This window comes from Pan troglodytes, chromosome 12 (genome assembly GCF_028858775.2).
Source record: "Pan troglodytes isolate AG18354 chromosome 12, NHGRI_mPanTro3-v2.0_pri, whole genome shotgun sequence".
Lineage (NCBI taxonomy): Eukaryota > Metazoa > Chordata > Mammalia > Primates > Hominidae > Pan > Pan troglodytes.
The window spans coordinates 32,401,885-32,424,700 of record NC_072410.2 but is presented as its reverse complement, the minus strand read 5'-3'; the positions used below and the strand labels follow the sequence as shown (position 1 = coordinate 32,424,700).

Below are 22,816 nucleotides of genomic sequence, written 5' to 3'. Positions count from 1 at the left end.
TGTACGTTAGGGAATGTGCTGATATAAAGAGAGAGGATGCTATCACTTGTGTGGCAATAATGATTAAACTGCAGAAAATCATCGTTTTATGAGGTCTCCATACCCTCCTATGCAGCAGAAGAGATTTCCCTTGCTTTCAGCTGCTGGTTTCCTTACATTAAAATTTATTGCATTTCCTTTTACTGCACATTTTTTTTAAATTCTAAGATATTGTCTGCTTATTTAATTAAAGTAAGCACCAATAAATTTTAAAATTATCAATTACCTGTATAAGAAACATAAAATGGGTGTGGTGAAGATGCCGAGTAGAGGTACCAGAAAACAAAACTAATAAAGAAACACATTGTGTAAGTTTAGAGTCATCACTGAGCAGTGAAACCATGAGGAGCTTGTGTTGACTTTTATATTATTGAAAGTCTATTATATTTGACATCCAGAGGGCTGATTTTTCTCACACCAGTGAGAAAAATCTGTAGAGTGGTTCACACAGATCAGAAATTAGAAGGTGATAAAGTCACAAACTTGCACAACCTGCAGACATTCAGTGTATTCAGCATTCAGCTCTTCCCATTTCTTCAGTAAAATAGATGGGTTACATCTGCATGGAAAATGGGACAAGTATTTTGTAAGCTGATTCTCCTGGGAAGTTGCTAATGAAATCAGTCAAGTGATGCTCTGACACAGGATTGTGAAGAGGACATTGACCCCTGGTGGTCGCTGTCATCAACACGGGATGCTCAACCCTGGTGGGTGTCTTTGTTACTGTTTTGTTCACAAGAGATTTTAAGCTGTCATGTGCTGCATGCAGGTGAGTTTTTAAGCCTCAGATGAGGAAAATAACATGACCACACAGTAGATGAGAAAATTGAAGACCTCACTTCATCAACCACATTCCACTGATGAGAACTGTTCATACAGAGAGCCAGGGATGAGCTGGGAAGAGGAAGGGGCTGGGGAAGATCATCCATAGATGGACCCATCCAGCCTGCTTGAACTCCCTGTGGAAGGAGGGTGTAAATGTTTGTCCTCAACTGATAGCGAGTATTTGAAGACCTTCACAAGCTTTCAGAAAAACAGTTTTCATGAACAAGTGCCCATACGTTACTCAGAGATGTACTTGTCATCATTTATCCTTCCTCTCTAGGCAGCACCACAGTAGCATGTTCTCAGAATTCTCCCTGATCCTCTGTGAGTTCCTGGTGCAGCTCCTGGAGGAAAAGCCTGCATGAGGGAGGGAGCCCTCCTCAATTGCAGCCCTGAGGCTGTCCCCAAAGTGCCATCAGCTCTCCTACATCCCTCTCGAGCCTCTGCTCTCTCTCCCTTCCACCCCCACCCCTTGGACAAGCAACATCTGAAAGTCTTCCCTGCCCTCCGCTCCCAGAGCTCTCTGGCGGTGGCCTGCACTCTCCCTCAAAGCGGCCCTCCCCCAGGTCACTGTCCTCCCTTCGATGACATCACACGCCCACCCTGCACTCCTGCTGGGCTGAGGCCCTCGGAGCCTACTTCACCGGGTCCTCTTCTCTCTTCTCTCAAAGGCCATGGGGTTTGCCTGCGGTCCAGCTGGATTGGCCCTCTGTCCTGAGTCCTTGAGTGGCCCCGCTTCTTTAGGCCATCTATGAGTCACTTCTCTAACTCTCCTGTCTCCAGACCAGCTTCAGTCAAAGGCTGGGCCAGAGAAGACCCTAGTGAGAAACTTCTGATGAGCAGTGTGACCTTGCCACCTCAAGGGTACCCACCCACCGCCCCTGGTCTAAGCACAGGTGACACCGCCTGTCTCCCCCAACCACACACACCCCTTGAGGCTCCTCCTCCAAGCCTGGGTAGGGACACTGCCCCTCCCTCACCCAGGAAGCTCAGTCTGGCTTGGGCCAGAACTGCTTTTCTTCCTAAAGCTGGAGGGATGGCCGAGGGCTTAGCTTAACGGGATGAGCCATCTGGGGACTGCAGTGTCCACGATCAGATCAGGGAGCTTGAAGTTGAGGGGGGCACACTTTACCTCCCAGGCCAGGAGAATGACCACTTCCTTCCCCACCCCACCCCCAGGCTACTGTTGCCCTAGAAAATTCTAACCAAGCTGCTCAGATGGTGGCGGAGAGGCAGCCCAACAAGCTGGCTCTTGCTGGGTAGGCCTGGGGGGTCCTGGGGAGAGGAACACGGGGTGGGTGGGGGGTGGGCAGCCAGGACCTCAGGCCTGAGGCCTTTGGGGAAGGGTCTGTGCACCCGCCAGGCACCAGGGGGCAGCCTTGCCTTATCCCCGCTCCAGTCCCCTCAAGTCCGAAGCCCCTACCCACTCTCATGCCAGGCAGGGGTGGGGGCCACCGGCGTCATTTACCCGGGCCCCTTCTCTGCCTTGGTGACAAACTGGAGCCTTGCTCATCAGTCAGGCAGGCTCCCATCTGGCCACTGTGGAGACACAGAGGCCTGTCACCTGAAGAGCTGGTCCCAGCCTCCAGCTTCCAGGGTAGCCGGGAAGCTCTAGCCCCCAGTGGGCAGCGGGGGACAGAGCTCAAGGAAGGAGCGAGCACCGGGAGGAGACGGCTGCAGCCTGCCAGGAGCGGGGAGAAAGGGAGAGAAGGGGAGGCGGAGGGCTGAGGGGGTCCGGGGGACGTCTTCCTAGGGCTGGGAGGGGCAGGCCGGGAAGCCTGGGCCACACTAGGAGCGGGCGACCCTGGGGCGAGGGGCGGCCCGGAGCCCTGCGGGAGGAGCTGGCGGCCGCCCCAGGTAGCAACCATCCTGCCTCCCGCTGGAGCGGCGTCTCCTCCCCGGGAGGAGGGCAGGGACGAGGTGGGCGGACTGTGACGAGGAGGGCGGGAGGGAGAGGGGGGCCGGCCAGCCGTGGGGGTGGGGAGATAGTGACATCACCCCGGAGTCGGTTTTTAAGCAGCTGCCGGCCGGGAACCGGGAAGAGAGGGACAGTCGGAACGCGGTGGCGAGTCGCTGAGCCCGCCGCGGCCCCGAGAGCGGCTGCAGCCGCCGCCGCCCGGAAGGAGAGGGCGAGGCGCGCCTGAGCCGCCGCCGCCGCCGCCGCCACCGGAGTCTCGGGTGACTCGGGCAGCCGCCGCGGCCCCGGCCGGGGCCGGGGACGCGGGCCACAGGCCCCTGCTCCAGCCGCCGCTTGCAGACTACGGGCGCCGATATCGCCCGCGCCCCGCTAGGCTGAGCCTCGGGTCGGGCGAGGAGCCGTGGCAGCCGCCACCGCCCGAGCCGCGGGCAAGAGCCTCCGGAACGGCTGCCGCTGCCGCCCGGCCGGGCCCCGCCGACGCCCGCGTGCCCCCGGGCCCCTGACACACAGGAGATTCTTCAGGCTCACTTTCAAGTGCTTCGTGGACTGCTTCTGACTGCGCCGCCTGTGACCCGCACCCCGCCGCCCGCCCGCCGCCCCGTCCCCTGGCCCGGCCGCCCCGTCCCCTGGCCCGGCCGCCCCCCGGCCCCCGGCCGGCCCGCGCCCTCGGGGCCCTCCCCGGTGCCGCCGGTGCCCCGCGCCTGACCGCAGCCCCCCGCAGGGTGCCGCGACCCCAGCCCGGCCGTGAGGCCCGCTGGGGCCATGGCGAAGAAGAGCGCCGAGAATGGCATCTATAGCGTGTCCAGCGACCAGAAGAAGGGCCCCCTCATCGCTCCCGGGCCCGACGGGGCCCCGGCCAAGGGCGACGGCCCCGCGGGCCTGGGGACACCCGGCAGCGGCCTGGCCGTGCCGCCGCGCGAGATAGACCTGGACGCGCCAGATGGACTTCATCATGTCGTGCGTGGGCTTCGCCGTGGGCCTGGGCAACGTGTGGCGCTTCCCCTACCTGTGCTACAAGAACGGCGGAGGTGAGCTCCCCCGCCCCCCGCGGCCCCCTCCCCCAGCAGGCCGCCGCCCCCGACGCCCGACCCCCAACCCCCGGAGCCGCCGCGGAGGGGTGAAGTCCGGGCAGCGGTTGGCCCCTGGGCATGCGGGGTCGAGGCCGCCCCTGGTCCACCGCTGCTGCTCGGTGGCTGGGCCGGGCGCCTCCACCCCTCTCGCAGTCATGTGCCTGGCAGGGTGAGGGGCGGGGGCCGGCGATGCCCGCGAGGCTGCCCCCCAGACTCCTGGGCTGGAAGGAGCGATTGGCCGCCGAGGTGGGAAAGCAGGCCTGCGCCTTGGGGTCTCCTCGAGGTAAGGAGCCCTGGCTGCCCCTGCGGGTCGGGCACACAAGCGGCACATTGTGTGGGCCCCCCACGTGTGCACACACACGAACACACACACACACACACACACTCTGGGCCACTCTGTCCCTCTCCCTGCCCTCCCCTCCCCTCGCGGCCCTCCCACCCCTCCCCTCTGGCCCGGGCCTGGAACACTGGGTACCTGAGCTAGGCTTGGGAATCCTGCGGCCTGGCCCGCCTGGTGCCGCAACTGGACACACTGCATGCGCGTCCCATACCCGCCCGCCTGCCCGGGCCCAGCTTAGCAAGAGCGATGGGCACGCGTGTGTCCTGTGACTACAAAACAGCACTGGGGTTTCTGGAAGCCGAAGTGACCCAGTGATGGGTGGGAAACAGAGGTCCAGAGCAAAGGCCTTTGCCCAAGTTTAGGAGAAGGATGCTGAGACCTGGAGTCAGGCAAGTTGCAGCCAAGCTCGGCCTCTGAGTAGTGGAGCGAGCCCAGCCAGGGCAAGGGTAGGAGGCCCAGAGAGGAGAAGGGGGTAGTGGCACCCAGCTCTCCCTGCCCTTTTGCCACCCCCACCCCAGCCTGCTGGCCAGGGCCTGTGTCATGCCCTGCCTATCTCCTGTAGAGCCTGACTCCCTGGGCTTGCTAAGGCCGGCCTGGCCCCTCTTCCCGCACCTGTATCCCTCTGTCCTTGCACGTGGCCATCCCACCAGCAGGGGACTGTGACCCACCCGCCCTCTGCCTTGGACCTCACACTTGCAGGCAAGCGTCCAAGTGCAGGACAGTCGCACTCCCTGCCTTTGGATGAGCCCCTCAGGCCTGATCACCCAGCCTTGGCGCACATGCACACACGCACGTGCCCTCACTCTGCTGCCTGAAACAGGGAATTGCGGCACTAGGGACAGGCTGCATGTCTGAGCGTGCATGTCCTCCATGGCCATCACCCCAAGTGACCGTGGGGGTGGAAGCCCTGTGGGCCTAGCGCCTCTCTGCCACCCAGGGAATAGGGCTTCAATGGCCCAGGGGCTACCGTAGCACCTCTTCAACACACTGAACCCAGCCCCTCAAGACCCTACGTGGGGCCCGAGTCAGTGGCCACCCCTACACTGACTCACCCAGTGGGAAGTTGTGATGGGGCCTTTGGAGTCTGGGCTGGCCCGCTGGGCCTGGGCAGCCTGGCTGGGGGCCACCCTGAGTCCACCCTGTGCCTCCACCCCCAGGTGTGTTCCTTATTCCCTGCATCCTGATAGCCCTGGTCGGAGGAATCCCGATTTTCTTCTTGGAGATCTCGCTGGGCCAGTTCATGAAGGCCGGCAGCATCAATGTCTGGAATGTCTGTCCCCTGTTCAAAGGTGAGCAGCCCTTGGCCAGCCTCAGGGACTGCCCCCTTTTCCCAGCTGGCTCCCACTTGAGAAATCTTTTCCTGTCCTGAGCACCAGGCCTGGGGCCACGTGATGGCATCCCAGTCTCGAGGGGGGAGCCTGGAGGAGATGTTCAGGCCACACAGTGAACTTGGGGAAGCAGGGACTAGAGGGGGCATAGGCAGCTCCACAAGGCAAGGACAGGCCAGGCATAGCCGGGCTGGGGATGGGACCTGCCCAGCACACTTGGCTCTCTAGGTAGGTCCTACTATTACTGTCCCCAAGGACGCTGGGGCACAGACAGGTGGAGCGACGTACTGAGGTTGCCCACTACGGGGGCAACTGTCTCCAACACTACCTCAGGCTACTAGAAACTCCCCCCCCTCCCCACCACCACCACCACCAGCTGCTGAGGACTGGAGCTACTGGGTGGCCAGGTGGAGGCTTGGACCTCCTGGAACTGCCATGGTGGCAGTGGGACCCACAGAAGGGGCCAGGTGTGTAAGGCTGGAGACTCAACAGCACTTGGTCAGACGGGGACAGGAGGAGAGGGGCTCGCTCTGCCTTGGGTCTAGGGGGCGGCTGGAGGAGAGGAGAGAGGCTGGGGAGTCAGCCCAGTGTTGGGGCTCACACAAGGGGGAGTCCAGGGGAGTCAGGAGCACCACAAACAAGGCTCCAGAAGGACAGACGGTAGGAGCACTGCCAGCCTGGGTGGGGAGATAAAGGGTTGGCAGGGGAGGTAGCCAGGAAAGAATCTACATGGCAAGGACTTCCCGGCCCCAGGCCTGGGCTATGCCTCCATGGTGATCGTCTTCTACTGCAACACCTACTACATCATGGTGCTGGCCTGGGGCTTCTATTACCTGGTCAAGTCCTTTACCACCACGCTGCCCTGGGCCACATGTGGCCACACCTGGAACACTCCCGACTGTGTGGAGATCTTCTGCCATGAAGACTGTGCCAGTGCCAGCCTGGCCAACCTCACCTGTGACCAGCTTGCTGACCGCCGGTCCCCTGTCATCGAGTTCTGGGAGTGAGTCCAGCACCTCTGGGCCAAGCCCATCCCATCCCCCAGGTCTCCCTCATGTTGCCCGGCTCCAGGGGAATGGCCCTGAGAGGGGACCAGGGTGTTTCTTGGCAGTCCCTCCTGGACCCTGCCTGCCCTTGTCTGCCCTCGGAGAGTCCTGGGGCCAGCCCCAGGGGCTGCGCCAGGTCAGCCTTGCTCCTGGGTTCGGCAGCCTATCACTGTCCTGGTCACTCCCGCCTGATGGGGGAGCTGGGGCTGCATGTGGGGTGGGATGGGAGTGGCCTCCCAAAGGCCAGGGGCTCGTGGGCTCCAGGCCCAGCCCAGATGGACAAGAGGGCCCGCTGAACCCTGGGCTGTGGGAGAGAAGGGAGCCACGACTCCTTGGGGTGGACCCTGTGGCTCCATCCTCTGCTGGCACAGGCCTCATAGGACCTCCCTCCCTCCCCTAGGAACAAAGTCTTGAGGCTGTCTGGGGGACTGGAGGTGCCAGGGGCCCTCAACTGGGAGGTGACCCTTTGTCTGCTGGCCTGCTGGGTGCTGGTCTACTTCTGTGTCTGAAAGGGGGTCAAATCCATGGGAAAGGTACCACTAGAGGCATGCAGGGGGGAGGGTGGCTCAGCCCTGGGAGCTGGATGTCTGTGCCAGGCACACCCATGGCAATGGGAGGTGACCAGACAGAGTCTAGCCCTAAGGAAGGGGGAGGTACTGAAAGCCAAGCAACACTCCCCACCCTGCAAATCCAGGGCCCAGCAGCCTTTGCTCCTGTGGGGAGAGGCCCCAGCAGGCACTGTCCCTTCCCTGTGCCCATCACCCCCACCGGTGCCCTCCTGCCAGTCTCTGACTCTTGTGACAGTCTGCTGGACCTGGTCTGGCCATCTGTTACCTGCCTATCTTGCCTTGGGGACACAGAGCAGAGTCTGGCCACATCCCTTGTGGGCTCCTGGTCAGGCTGGGGAGTCACCTGAACAAAGAAGACAATGTCCAGAGCTGTGGGACATGGCCAGCTCCCTGGGGGACAGGGTCCCCAGAGCAGCATGTGGGAAGAGGGGGCAGACAGTGTGGCAGCAGTGTCTTGCCTGCCTCTGCCTGGCCCAGTTCCACTCTCCACCTGCTCAGCCCCGATCTCTCTCCGGAAGAGGAGGGGGACCCGGCCCTGATCCAATATCCCGCTCCCTGCCTGGGCCTCCCACGCGTGCACTGCCCACACACTCACACAGCTCTCACTCCCCACATGCTCCACGCCTCCTGTCCCCACTGAGGAGAGCTCCCAGAGGCTCGCCCGCTCCCCACTGACATGCGTCCCTGCAGACAAACAAGGCACCCAGAGAGCTTCCCCACTGCACTTGCTAGGGCTGCCCAGGCCCAGCCTTGCCCCTAGCTTCCTCTGGCGGGAGCCATGGCTCGGAGGAGAATGGGGACCTCTGAGCATACCTGCCCGCAAGGGGGACCAGAGGTGCTCGGAGTGGGCTTGTGAGGGAGGTGGTGCCGCAGCCCCCGCTGAGCAGCCTGGCCCCCCAGATCGTGTACTTCACTGCTACATTCCCCTACGTGGTCCTGGTCGTGCTGCTGGTGCTTGGAGGGCTGCTGCATGGTGCCCTGGACAGCATCATTTACTATCTCAAACCTGACTGATCAAAGCTGGGGTCCCCTCAGGTAAGGTGGAGGTGGGGAGGCTGCAGCAGGGCATTGTGGGGGAGCCCTGCAGGCCCCTCATGCCTGCGCTCTCCGGCCCTCCTCTAGGTATGGATAGATGTGGGGACCCAGATTTTCTTTTCTTATGCCGTTGGCCTGGGGGCCCTCACAGCCCTGGGCAGCTACAACCGCTTCAACAACAACTGCTACAAGTAAGCACTGCTGCCCTGCCACCCGTGCCCTGTCCCACCCTGCCCTGCCCAGCAGCCTAACCCATCCACTCTGGCCCCTCCACCCCTCCGGGACGCCATCATCCTGGCTGTCATCAACAGTGGGACCAGCTTCTTTGCTGGCTTCGTGGTCTTCTCCATCCTGGGCTTCATGGCTGCAGAGCAGGGCATGCACATCTCCAAGGTGGCAGAGTAAGGTAGGGCCCTACCCCCAGCCCCGCCTCCAGAGCAGCAACTGCCACCCAGATGCATGATGTACAAGAACACGCAATAGAAATGCTGAAAAGTGATGAGGATTCAAACAGAACTTGTCAGATTGTGGGCCTGTGGGGGCAGGTCCTGGGATTTTTCAATGTTGACAGAGACAGGACCTCCCAGCCCCTGCTGCATGACCCAGGGTTGACAGCACCTCAGAGGCAGGCGTGGGCATGGGCGCGAGTGTTGCAGGCAGGGCTCAGGGTGCGCGCAGGGCAGGACATCGGCTGCAAGGTCTAGAGCCTGCACCTTTCCCACAGGGCCGGGCCTGGCCTTCATCGCCTACCCACAGGCTATCATACTGATGCCAGTGGCCCCACTCTGGGCTGCCCTGTTCTTCTTCATGCTGTTGCTGCTTGGTCTCGACAGCCAGATTTGCATGGGGCTCTGGGACAGGGAGCCAGGAGAGGGGCGGAGTGAGGGCTGCGAGCAAGGAAAGGGGTGGAGGGTGGTGCAGGGCTCGGCCTGAGCTGGCCTGGCCACAGTTTGTAGGTGTGGAGGGCTTCATCACCGGCCTCCTCGACCTCCTCCCAGCCTCCTACTACTTCTGTTTCCAAAGGGAGATCTCTGTGGCCCTCTGTTGTGCCCTCTGCTTTGTCACTGATCTCTCCATGGTGACTGATGTGAGTGGGGTGGGGGGTCTGCCTGTGACCTCTGGTGGCCATCCGCCATCCTCCCTGACTGGGCTCTGTCCCCCAGGGTGGGATGTATGTCTTCCAGCTGTTTGACTACTACTCAGCCAGCGGCACCACCCTGCTCTGGCAGGCCTTTTGGGAGTGCGTGGTGGTGGCCTGGGTGTATGGTAGGTCATGGCTGAGGGCTGGGCTGGGGCACGGTGGTGGGGAAGGCAGGTCTCCAGCTTGGCCCTCCTGCCTCGCCTTGCCACAGGAGCTGACCGCTTCACGGACGACATTGCCTGTATGATCGGGTACCGACCTTGCCCCTGGATGAAATGGTGCTGGTCCTTCTTCACCCCGCTAGTCTGCATGGTAAGGGCTGGGGGAGGTGGGGCGGGGTAGGGGGGGCGGGGTGGGGGCCCCATTAACCACGACATTCTGGTCTGTAGGACATCTTCATCTTCAACGTTGTGTACTACGAGCCGCTGGTCTACAACAACACCAACGTGTACCCGTGGTGGGGTGAGGCCATGGGCTGGGCCTTCGTGCTGTCCTCCATGCTGTGCATGCCACTGCACCTCCTGGGCTGCCTCCTCAGGGCCAAGGGCACCATGGCTGAGGTAAGGCTCCCTCCCGGCCTGCCCTCCCCTCCCCTGCTGTGAACATTCAACCCAGCCTGCTTCCTAGCCAAGGAGTGGCCCTGACTAGGGTGGCAGGCAGTGGAAGCTGGAGAGAGGCAGAGGAAGTCACCGTGGGGATAAGCAGGTGACCCTGGGGGCTTCAACATGTCCTCTCCTGCAGTGCTGGCAGCACCTGACCCAGCCCATCTGGGGCCTCCACCACTTGGAGTACCGAGCTCAGGATGCAGATGTCAGGGGCCTGACCACCCTGACCCCAGTGTCCGAGAGCAGCAAGGTCGTCGTGGTGGAGAGTGTCATGGGACAGCTCAGCTCACATCACCAGCTCACCTCTGGTAGCCATAGGAGCCCCTGCTTCATCCCCACCCCACCCCTCCAGGGAGCCTGCCTTTCCCTGACACTTTTGGGGTCTGCCTGGGAGAGGAGGGGAGAAAGCACTATGAGTGCTCACTAAAACAACTTTTTCCATTTTTAATAAAACGCCAAAAATATCACAACCCACCAAAAATAGATGCCTCTCCCCCTCCAGTCCTAGCCCAGCTGGTCCTAGGCCCCGCCTAGTGCCCCACCCCCACCCACAGTGCTGCACTCCTCCTGCCCCTGCCACGCCCACCCCCTGCCCACCTCTCCAGGCTCTGCTCTGTAGCACACCCTTGGGTGACCCCTCACCCCAGAAGCAGCAGTGGCAGCTTGGGAAATGTGAGGAAGGGAAGGAGGGAGAGACGGGAGGGAGGAGAGAGAGGAGAAGGGAGGCAAGGGAGGGGCAGCAGAACCAAGACAAATATTTCAGCTGGGCTATACCCCTCTCCCCATCCCTGTTATAGAAGCTTAGAGAGCCAGCCAGCAGTGGAACCTTCTGGTTCCTGTGCCAATCACCACCAATATCAATTGTGTGAGCTTGGGTGCGAGTGCACGTGTGCGTGAGCACGTAGAGTATATATAGATCTCTGTCTCTTAGCAAGGTGAATACCAGATGTAAATGGTGCCTCTGGGCAAAGGAGGCTTGTATTTTGCACATTTTATAAAAACTTGAGAGAATGAGATTTCTGCTTGTATATTTCTAAAAAGAGGAAGGAGCCCAAACCATCCTCTCCTTACCACTCCCATCCCTGTGAGCCCTACCTTACCCCTCTGCCCCTAGCCTAGGAGTGTGAATTTATAGATCTAACTTTCAGAGGCAAAACAAAAGCTTTGAGCTGTTGCGTGTGCGAGTCTGTTGTGTGGATGCGTGTGTGTGGTCCCCAGTGCATGGTGGGGGCCTCGGGGTTGTCCCCACGCTGTCCCTTTGCCCACAGGTCTGTGGGGCAAGAGGCTGCAATATTCCATCCTGGGTGTCTGGGCTGCTAACCTGGCCTGCTCAGGCTTCCCACCCTGTGCCCTGGGCTGGGCACACCCCCAGGAAGGGACCCCGGACACGGCTCCCACGTCCAGGCTTAAGGTGGATGCATTTCCTGCACCTCCAGTCTTCTGTGTAGCGGCTTTAACCCACGTATGTCTGTCACGTCCAGTCCCGAGACGGCTGAGTGACCCCAAGAAAGGCTTCCCTGACACCCGGACAGAGGCTGGAGGGCTGGGGCTGGGTGAGGGTGGTGGGCCTGCGGGGACATTCTTACTGTGCTAAAAAGCCACTGCAAACATAGCAATAAAAACCTGTCATTTTCCAAAGCAGGCCTCTGCTTCTGCCTCTGCTGCTCTAAGGGGTCGAGGTGCAGGAAGTAGGGGGAACCTCCTCCAGCTGGAGCTGCTGTGGTGGGCAAGGCTCTACTCTGGAGGCCTCTGAAGCCGGCACCCTTCTGGGGACTGGGAAGGGAGCAGGGAAGGCAGCAGCCCAGGGAAAACCTTGTCCACCTGGAGCCGAGGCACCTGGGGAGAGCAGGATGAGAGAGCTGGAGAGCAGCCACACCCACGGGAAAGGGTGGGTGTAAAGCCATGGGTGCTGAAATTTTCAAAATGTTACCCCAAGAATTTGTCACTGAACAGGTGCCTTGTGTCACTTGGGCCAGGCTGATAGCAGCAGAGGGGATAACTCTTTGCATCAGGGATCAATTTTGAAGGTGGAGCCAGTAGGAGTTGTGCATGACCAGGATGCAGGGCTCAAAGAGGAGTTAAGGACAACAGATTTGGCCTGAGCAAGAGGAAAGATGGAGCTGCCAGGTCCTGCAACGGGGAGGCAAGGAGAGAATGGTCCGGAGTCAGCCTTGGGTGTGTCATGCAGGAAGTGTCATCCAAGTGGAGATGTCTAGTTGGCAGGTGGACACAGGAGTTCCAGAAAGTACTGGAGATGGAACTTTGCAAGTTCTTACCACATAGAGATGACACTGAAAGCCCTGAACCTGGGTGAGCTCACAGGGACGCCGCAAGTCCTGGGACACAATGAGAGGGGTGGAGGGAAGATGCGGCAGCAATGGGGGAGGATGCCTGAGAGCTCCTGGTGGGGTCCTGCAACCTGAGCCAGTGAGGACCCCTCACAGGTCAGGGAGGAGCAGTGGCTGGCTCCATCTGTCCAGTGCTGCTGCTGTTGCTGCTGCTGCTGGTGAAGGACAGTGACCTGCAAATGCTCACTGAGTCTGGCAAGGGTCACAGGGGCCTGGTGAGGGTGGCTTTCATGAGGGGTTGCGTGTGAAAGGCTGGTTGGTGTGCGATTGAGAAAAGGAGTGGCGGCAGCCCAGTGTCATCTGCAGACGAAGGGAGAGACAACAACGTAGTTTACCCAGACAAGGAAATATGAGCCGGCCTGGAAAGGGAAGGCACTCCAACACACGACACAACATGGCTGACCCCTGGTGGGCATTTCTGTGAAATGAGCCATCATAAAGAGACACTTGCTATAAGGTTCTGCTCCTGTGAGAGAGACAGGGCCTTACATGAGAGGAGGGAGATCCACAGAGACAAAGGGCAAGGGTGGGTGCCAGGGGCTGGGGACAGGGTGGGGAGTGTTGAGTGGGGACAGAGTGTCAGTTTGAGAAAATAAATTCTAGAGGTGGACGGAAGTGGTGGCTGCGCAACACTGTGACTGCACTTAATGCCACTGAATTGCACACTTAACGATGGTGAAAATGGCTCATTACATATACATTGATGACACTATATATATGTGTGATATACATGCGTTTTACCATGAGAAGAGGCGGAGAGGAATTGAAGACAGTGAGTACAGACAGGTCCTTCAAGGGGCGGGACCCGTGCACAAGATGAGCATGTGGCACCCCACCCTGAAAGGGCTGGGCACCATGGCAGGGCACAGCAGGCAATGCAGTGGGTGGCTCAGGCAAGCACAGAGAGCATCAGGGATCGGAGCCTGTGAAGGCGGAGCAGGTGACCCCTCAGAGCAAAGTGACAGCTTGGGCTGCTCCCTTTGCGTCCTGCCCAGGACTGCTATCGTGCTATGGGAGAACCCCCAGAGGCCCTGCTCCTCAGCAGGCAGCACCCCCTATGGAGGGGCTTTACCCCTAAACTTCTGGAGCCAGGAGAGGGACCTGGCTTAGAATACGGCCAACCAAGAGCCTGGGTAAGAAATACATGTACCAGACAGGGAGCAGAGAAAGGAGTGGCAGCGCAGTCCCACCCTAGCTCAGCTGGGGGCTCTGGAGCCTGTCCTGCGGTCCCTGGCCCCCATCTCTTCAGCAACCACTGTTTCTAGTTTTCTTTTTCTCCCCGAGAAGCCTGTCCTCTCACCATGCCTGCGCCTTCAAGAACCCCACCTGGCTGGCAGCTCCCAGATCTCCAGCCTGGCCCTCCTTAGCTGCAAAGGTGCTTCCCAACGTCGGCAAGACCTCTCCCCAGGGTGCCCCAGGCCTTCACACAGCCCCTGTCCCCAACCGACTCCAACTGTCCTGCAGCCCACGGTCACCCTCAGGACCCCTGAGCTCAGGCCAACTGCTTTATACACTGTCAGCCAGGTCTCTGCCTGGATGACAATCACCCTCTGCTAATTGTTCTCCACACCTCCAAGCGAAATGTCCTCCAAGCCACCTCATGCACCACAATGACACCAAACACACAGAAAAAAGACATTGAAAAAAGGAAACTTCACAGAAGCATGTCATTTAAAGTGGGTTCTGAAATGGAGACACCATTACCTCAGGACTTAGCTCCTGCATGAGGGGTTAGGACACAGAGATCAACAAGCAGCAGGCTTTGCCCTCAAGCAGCTCGCAGTCTAGTGGAAGATGCGTAAGAAAACAGATCAGGATGCCCACGGGTGCAGATGCCCTGGAACAGAAGCTGATCCAGGAAAGCGCGAGCCTGCAGGCCACCCTCCAGTCTAGGCTGGGCAAGCGCCTCAATTTTCATCTCTAAGAGCCTGTGCCCACACCCCCTGCCCCAATGTTGTTCCATCACTCCACTAGAAAGGGCGCTCCAGAAGCTGGCCTCGTGCAGCTTTCTGTCTGCTGCTAGCCTAGGCAGAACAGCGGAAGAAGCCATCAGGGCTGGTGAGGGAAGCACCCATTTGGACTTTAGCCTTTCAAAGCTCAGAGAAGGGTGAGCTCAGGGAGGCCCAAGGTAGCCGAGAACACTTCCTGGAGAAGTGGTATCAGCCTTCGGCCTTGGCACAGCAACCAGAGGGTATTGCCCACGTGTCCCCTACTCCCTCAGACACCACCTCTCAGACCGCCTGGAAAGGGACAGAACTTGTCATGAGGCGGCTGTGCTCTGAGCACAAGGGAAGGGCGACAGGATGCTAGAGAAGGGAACCACTGGCCTGGGCCTGGGCAGGGCAGGCAGAAGCAAGCATGCACAGCAGGCCATCAGCTACCCTGCCAGCATCAACATCCTTCAGGGGTCCCCCCAGTTCCAGGAGACACACCTCTAACCTGCTCCCCTGACCCTTCCGCCCAGTCCTCATGCAGACACCAGGCATGGCAGAGGCCCTGCAGGGTGGGAGCACTGTGCTGCGGGCGGGGACTGCCTTCCTCATGTGCTACTGGAAAGCAGCACAGTGCAGGGGCCTGGGCACTGGCGCCAGGCAGGAAGCCTCGGTTCTGGCCTGGCTTGCTGTGGGCCTGGAAGACACAGCTTTGAGGGAGCCATGGGAGGGACGCCCTGGAGCCAGCACCAGCACAGCGCTCTGGTGGCAGGCACACACCCAGCACGTTCTCAGGGCCAAGGGCCCCAGCCCCTTTCTGCCTAGCTCTGCCCTGGGCCAGCTCCAGGTCACTGCCAAGGACAAGTCTCCTCTCCCAGCTGGCATTAGTCAGAGGTCATCCTGAAAACCTTCAGGAGGGGGTGGGGCAGGGAGTGACTAGTGGCATTCTGCCACGTTCTGTCTGTCCCAAATGTGATGAACAGGAACCCAGAGAAGGCAAGCGAGTCCTCTACCCAGAAGCCCTGCCGGTTTACTGAGCCTCCCAAGCTGCCCACACCCAGGGAGGCAAACAGGACACACACTCGGTGGGTGACCCTGAAGCGAGGCCTGACCCAGCCCGGGGAGCAAGAGGACAGAGAGGGCAGGGCCTTTGAGAACAGGTGTGAGCCTGGCCTTCAGTGGGGGAAACAGGTTGAAGGCCTGTGGCCCCTTGGGGGCTCCAGGCAGGAGAGAAAGCAGAGCCCTCTCCATGGCCACAGTCACACACCGCACCACATACACACCACGACAACTTTTATTGCCCTCAAGAGAAACTCCAGTCCACCTGCTCCACCCACCCTCCTGCGGGAACAAAGAAAACACCCAGAGGGCAAAACAAAAAGGGGCTCAAACCAACAGGAAGTCAGCCCCACCACAAGCCAGACTACAACTAACTCGTGCCCTCCACACTCAGGCGTGGAAGCCAGGGCTGTGCCAGGCCTGGCCAGGCCAAGCAGGATGACAGCAAATGCATTCTGAACGTGTAGCAATCAGGTACCCTGTAATGTGCTTGGAGAGTGTGGACAAGGGCCGAGATGACGAGCTATGAGCTGTGGAAGGGAATGGGGGAAGCGAAGGGCACAAACAGAAGTACTGGAGGGAGAGGCTGGGCTCTCAGGAAGCAGCAGGCATGCGCCAGGTGGAAGCCAACTGCAGGCAGGGGAGGAAGGAGGCCCTTACTCTTTCTTCTTGTCCATGGGACCAACTACTGTAGCCTGGAAAGGGACAGAAATCCCACAGCAGTAGGTTGGCCAGGTCCACTCCTCCCCTGCCATCTCCAGCCCCATGCCCCAGAGGTCCAGCTCGGTTCCCCTCTCTCCTAATGAGAGCTATTCAAGTGAGCAAGAGGCCCCCTCCCCAGCTACACCCAAAGGCCTGCCAGGGTGGGAGCATCGGCCCTGGCCCACGCTCTAAGGAAAGCCCTGGACCTAACGCCAGCCAGGGAGGACTGCCAGGACCTCACTGGGGGCTGAGTCCTGGCTGCAGGGAACAGCAAGGTATCCAGTACCCTTCAAGACCTGATCAGGCCCTTCCCAACTCTGCACACCTTTGACAGGTGCCCTCGAAGCCCAAGTCCCATCTGCCAAGCCTGCCCTATACAGAGGGCATGGGTGCCCTCTTTGAGGCTGGACCCTTCCTCCCCACCTGCTGTGGTGCCCAAACTTGGGCCACCAAGCACTAAGGCCAGCTGTCCAAAGTTAGGAGTATTTATGTGGCCCTCACTCCCAACGTCAAGACCGCCTGGCTTCCAAATGCGGCCTGGTGCACCCAAGCTAGTCTGAGGACTCGGATCAGGCCTAGGGCAGCAGGTGATGGCCACAACTAGTGCCTGCTAGGGGAGGTGCCTTTTTGACACCTTGTGCCCTTACTTGCCCAGGGATCTTTGCCCTATGTCACCCCCCAGCACTCTAGGAAAGAAAGCCAGCAGTGGGTCCCAGAGTTTCACCTGCTTCTTTGTTCTTGACTGGGCCCCAAACCATGGAATGAGCCTGAGCACCAAGGTAGGAAGGCTTAGAGCCTAGTGAGCCAGTGCCACTCCCGAGGGCCGCCTCAGCAAGTGCCTACATCTGCTGCCAGGCCACCCCTCTCCTGCCCGGTGAATGGTCCCACTCGGTAGGGCAGAGGTGGCCAGGGGGAGTGGGGGAGAGGGCAGCCAGCCCCTGGGCCCCTGGAAGGTTCCCTCCACACCCGCAGGGGCTGCCTCATCCTGCTCTGCTTTCCTGCCCTGGGTGCAGCGATACGTGAGGGCTGACCTGCAGCTTTGCGTGCTCCTCCAGCAAGCGGTCGTACTCCTTGGTGAGGCCCTCAGACTGCTTCCGCATGGCCAGAACCTGGTTTTCAGCTTTCTCTAGTTCTTGAAATGATGTAAATGACCAAGAAAACAGAAATGAAAAGACAGGAATCAGGGGTAAAAACCCAGCTTCTACAGACACCAGAAACTGGCCCAAATCTATCTCAAACGAGGTTATACAGGAGCCTACTTCTCAAAATAAAGCCCCTCTGCTTTTGCAGGCCCCCAAAGTAGAGGGAAAGGCTGACAAAAAAGCTCAAGATAAAGCAAAAGAAATACAGAGGACATCCCCCAGTTCCTTTAATGAAGGGGAACTCTAGTGGCTCTCGGCAAGGGTAACCTCCAGGGAGGCTGAGAGTGGGAGACAGGGAACAAGATCCCAGCCTGAAAGCGAGACCCAATGACAACCATGCCTTGCAGACAGCAGCAGCAGGCGAGGCCTGTGGTATTGTGGGAAAACGCCCCAGACTTAAGTCTATGCATGGGAGACCAAAGACAGGCAGGCCGCCTGGGAGCTGCCCACTCCCCTCCTGAACACCACTCCCACACTCCCCTCATTCTAAGCCCCCAGGCACGCTGGGGCTACCGTGCCACACTCTGGATGGGAAAGCCCCAGCGTGCACTGCTCTAGCGCAGGGCAATCGAGTCCCACCAACTGCAGCCTTGTTCCTCCTGAGCCCCATTCAAACCACTTAGCCTCACTGGCCTGCCGGCTAAGCATGGCTGCATTGGGGTTGGAGGCACAGGGTGCTATTTGTTTGTTTTCACGCAGCCCTCGAGCATGCGTGCAAGGCTTGTTACTAATACTTTGGCACAAAATGGGCAGCAGCGGGCAGAGGACGCTCCTCTGGACTTCCCTGTGGGGAAGGACATGAGGTCAAGCCTCACTTTGCTTAGTGCTGGCCAGCTCGTCCTTTAGCTTCCGCAGCTCAGCCTTCAGGCTCCTGTTCTCTTCCTCCAACTTCACCTCAGCATTCCCGACATCCAACTTGCTTCCATCAACAGCAGCTCACTGGGAAAAGTGCCAAAGGTCAGGGTTACTCAGGAGGGAGGGAGGGAGAGGTTCCATCCCCATCCTCCCCACTGAGCTGCGGTTCCTCAAGCTGCCCTGGCCACTCGCCCCTTCAGAAATGTCAACGCGGAACAGAGCCACCACTTGCTCCCAGCTCCTAGGCAAAGGCCAGGGCGTGGCTGCCCGCCGAGGGGAAGAGAAGCGCCAGTGGGGCCACCTGCTGCCGTTCGCCGGGCACGCCTTGCCTGCCCTGGCCCCTGGCCCTGCCTCCTTCCCGAGCAGCAGGGCTCAGCAGCTTCATGGTGCTCACCAACCCCTCCGCGGATGGCGGTGCCTTGTGCTCTCTACACGGTGCCGCTCACTGCAGTCAGGAGCCCCCAGTCGGCCTGGCCAGCTCTATCCCACCTCTGCATCCACATCCCTCCAAGCTTGCCTTACAGCTCACCTCCTGACAGGACTTCGAAGACTGGCCAACTACCCTGGCCCCACCTCCTCTCCAGCACTGAGGGATGCCACAGACCCCGAGTTCCAGAGGGGGTGCGGCAATCTTGCAGGGAACAAGGGCCTAGCTGAGGGCTTTCGGTTCACAGCAGAGGGCCTGGCTCACTGAGGGGCCATTTTTCTCAGGGAAGGGTCTGACTGGAAGCAATGGATGGAAATGTGAGCAGCAACACCCTCCTCCTCACCAGGACCCCCACACACAGACGCCTCCAGCAGGCATACTCTCCCCACTGAGGACTTCCCCTCTGTGCCTCCACCCAACTCTGGCTTTTCAGGCACATTTCCCAGGGTGATAGGCTAGCAGTGGCCACTGAGGCCATAAAGAATATGGCTCCTGCAGTATAACACCAGGACGCCCCATGGTGGGTCGAGAAACTGGACTCACCTTCTTGAGCTGGTCATTCTCCATGTACTTCTTGGCCGCCTCACTAGCACTCTCCATCTGCTTTTTAAAGGCTTCATTGGAGGCCAGCAGTGTGGCCTGCTGTGAGATGAGAGTCGCCAGGCATCTAAGCAGGCATGATTATTTACAAAAAGAAGGGAGAAGTGAGAAAAAGTGCATGAAGGGCTGGCAGGAGCACCTCCTGGTTGCCCCCACTCAACACCTGGCTGCAGCCTGGACCTGCCCTCTTGCCAAGGCAGCCGAGCGAGAAGCCGCCAACCTGGTGCTGGCAGTGTGAGGGAAAAGGTGGAGCCCAGGAGCTGTCCTCTGCCGCTGTGCCCAACGGCCACCCTCAGCTCTGGGAGGGGCTGGAAGCAGGAGCCTGGGGGCTGGGAAGAGCCTCGATACAGCATGAGGTCCCGGAACGTGGCACTTTCCGGGTCAGGGTCTAGACGTGCCAGACAAGCCACAGCACCACCTTCCTCCCCTCAAGGCTGGGCTTGCCTTGGTAAGGTAACGAGAGAAGCTAATCAATCTGAGCACTTCCAACATGCCAGGCCGCATCCTCACATCTACCTGATGAGGAAGTTACTATCACTGCCCCAGCTTATAGAGAAGGAAACTGAAGTTCAGCAGCGTAAATCAATGTACCCAAGGCCAAAAACCAGAAACGGACATGGCTGGAATTCCAAATTATGTCTGCCTGACTCCAGAACCTGAGCTTGGAACCACTCTACTCTCTAAACTAACAGGGAACGGCTCCCAGGTCCCAACGTAAGATAGAACTCTCTTCTCTGGCCAGCCTCCTTCCCAACTCATCATTCAGGCTGCACTGGAACACATCCGTTATGTAACAGCACCCCAAATGAGGTCTTCTTGGGCTGGAGGGTGTACAGGAATCAGGACACAGGCACACGCTGCCTATCTGAAGAAGCCAGGAGAGACAGGCAAATACGTGGCAGCTGGAGGCAGATGCTAGTCCCCAAACAGAGATTGGAATGGCCACTTCATTTCCCTTGGTTCACCCTTGCCCCGAGATGTTAGCTGGCAGGAAGAGAGGAGGGAAGGACTCATTCAAGCAGTCAAAACAAGGCAGGGGTTCCTTTCTCACACACCTCAGAAGGCAAGGGTCACACAGGGCCTGGCGGAAGGAAGAGACAAATCTGCTTAGTCCAGGGTGCTTCAACAACAGCTTACTCAGAAGAGTCGAAGTGGCCTCCTGCCCCAGCCAGGCCTTCACACTTCATAGCCTCTGCTCATGGCCAGGGGCAGCCCGGAAGGGCTGGAGAAAGTAGAGAGCAGACAAGGTGAGCTACCTCCCTGGCCCAAGCCATGGCTGTCCGGGGCCTCGGAAGAGCCCCTTTGGAGATGTACTCAGGACAGAAAGTACCCACCCAGGCCAGGAGACACCCCTGAGGTTCCCGGTTTGGGGAGAGGCTCCCAGGGGCCCCTGGCAGCACCAGGAGAGCCAGGCCATTGATTCCTGGCAGAGAAGGAGAGTTTCCAGTGACATGTGCTTTCTAAAATTAGCGGCCCAGGACCTCGTGGCCTAGGGCTCAAGTTTCCCTGCCTCAGCCCCCAGCTGCCCACCAGCCTGCCCCTGACTGGGCTACAGCCTGAAGGTGGAGGAAGCTACTGAGCGCCCTAGGAGCCAGAGAGAAACAACGCATCTGACTCACATCGGCATGGCCAGAAGTCACTGGAGAGGCCTAGAAAGAAAGGCAAGTCTGACTAAGACCCAACCCCCGGCAAGGAGCTGCCCAGCCCCAGAGCAGATCCCAGTGATGTAGAGAGGAAGAGGATCGCTACTCCTAGCTGGAATTGAGGGGTGGGGGTCATGCCACCTGGTGGTAGAGAGAGGACCAAGCAAGACTGAAGGCTATACTCCCCACCACCAGGCCAGGCAAGCGGCTGCTGGTGAGTGCCCATGGCTGTCACCCCAGTACCCAGGGAAATAGCTAACACAAATGCTTCCATGGCAGTGCAGCAGAGGCCCAGCTCTTTTCAGACCATTCCAGGCCTTTCCTGGCTATTGAGAACCAGGGCTTCCAAGATAGGCCAGGGCATACACAAAGTCCAGCGCAAGATCCACACCGTGTCTGTCCGAAAGCCTGACCCTGCTCAGCCCCAGCCCAGGCCTTTAGTTCCCAGCCTTGAGACAGTCTGGGGCTCCCCTCTGCCAGGCCCTGGTTCCCCTTCCTCTTGCCAACCCTCACAGGCGCTCCCCACCCCCACAGCACCCACTGCACCCCCAGCCCGATAGTTCTTTTTCACACCTTCTAGGTCCTCTCTCTTCCTGCTAGATGACCCGGGATCATTCTCCCCCCAGGAACCTCACCTTCAACTGCTTCCTTCCTGGAGTCACCCTGCCCAAGCCCCTGGTCTTTTCCCTCACATGTATTCCTCAATCTAGGCTGGCCAAAGCCTGCCCTTCCAAGCCAGCAGCAGGGCCACCAGTGGCCTCCTAACCACCCAGGCAGGCGGTCACCCTGAGCTCCTTGCTCTGCTGCTAAGTTACCCTCCTGAGGTCCCCTCGCAACACCCTCCTCCCACTGTTATTCTGCTCCCTCTGGGATCTGCACTCTTCAGCTGACACCCTATACCTTCTTCCCAGCCACTCTTATCCCTGAAAGGGTTTTCTCTGCGGCCCAGACTCACACCTAACCTCCTGCTAAACATTGGCTCCTGGATGTCCCCAGAGACATTCTAGACTCAGCTTGTCCAAAATGGGCCTTCCCTTGTCCTGCCTGATCTGACCACCTCGTGTAGCCCCTGCTGTAGTCATGGGCAGGCAAACCACCTTAGACTCGGCCCTCTTGGCCCCCTAGCCCAGGCCACAACCCAGCGCTTTCCATGTCAACTGCAAACATGCCCGCCATCATCCCCACTGCTGGCGCCTCCTCCCTATCTGCCACCATACAGCTTTCCCATCCACCTCCCAGAGCAAGGCAAATCCGACCATGTCAGCCCTCTGCTTAAGCCACCTGCTGCCAGCACGCACGCCCTCAGTGAGCTCTCCTCCCTCACTAACCACGTGGCCCCCTTCTCTAGTAACACCTAACCCCTCACCATTCCTGGAACACACCTGGCTCTGTGTGGCAGTCCTCCAGGCCGGAATGTCCTCTCGACCCAGCTCAATCCTCACCTCCCCCCCAGAAACCCTTTCGGATCTCCCACCCCATCAGAGGGATGCCTTCTGGGGGCTCCTGCAGCAGCCCCCTAGGCACCTGCATGTAACTACCTCATTCTCGGTTCTCTGCGTGGCTGCCATCCATTTATATGGCTGCCCTACCAGGCTATGAAGGTCTTTAGGCTGGGCACTGTGTCTTCATCTCTGCACTCCCATACCTGGCACACTGAAAAGGGGTCTTGCGCCCACTCCAGCAAGTATAGCTAAAAAGAGGGGGGCGGGGGGTGGGACTGGGCTTCCAGATGACCGGATCCCACTCCCAGGAGAGGAAGTGCTCCCTGATAGGTGAGGGGACAGATTTGAGGCTGCACGTAAGGCTGGACAGAATCTCCCTGGGCCTAGATTGCACCTGTGTTCACCTGGGAGCCTGGCACCAAGAGTGGCAGAGACAGACACAGAGCTGCTCAGTCTAGCAACAGAGGAGACAGAAGACAGGGGTGGGAAGGCACCATCTCAGACCCGTGCTGATGGGCAAGCCAGGCTCATGGCTGCAGGGAGAAAAAACATTCAATGCCATGAACTGAAGGCACAACCCAGAGCTCCAGCCTCTGCATCCTCACACCCTCAGCCCCCACCCAGGGCCCAAGCAATGCAGACAAGGTCCTCTCTGATCACTGGCATTTTTCAGCCTGGGAGCCAGCCTTCTAGAACATTTTCCTGCTCCCTCACATTGGGTCACTCAGGCACATTAACTTGCGCTTCTGTC

The 22,816-nt window shown here is 59.4% G+C and overlaps 1 long non-coding RNA gene and 2 pseudogenes across 1 annotated transcript; 1 reads left to right on the top strand and 2 right to left on the bottom strand.

The window, feature by feature from the left end:
* Positions 1-381: 381 nt before the first annotated feature.
* On the bottom strand, positions 382-2,719 carry LOC107972921 (uncharacterized). The gene is made up of 3 exons (XR_001715386.3): positions 2,333-2,719; positions 1,467-1,682; positions 382-1,208 (listed from the first exon to the last, which is right to left on the bottom strand). It is a non-coding gene; the product is annotated as an uncharacterized LOC107972921 (long non-coding RNA).
* A 795-nt stretch (positions 2,720-3,514) lies between these two features.
* LOC112206849 (sodium- and chloride-dependent creatine transporter 1-like) lies at positions 3,515-11,534 on the top strand (annotated as a pseudogene).
* A 5,387-nt stretch (positions 11,535-16,921) lies between these two features.
* LOC134807783 (B-cell receptor-associated protein 31-like) lies at positions 16,922-22,153 on the bottom strand (annotated as a pseudogene).
* Positions 22,154-22,816: the final 663 nt, after the last annotated feature.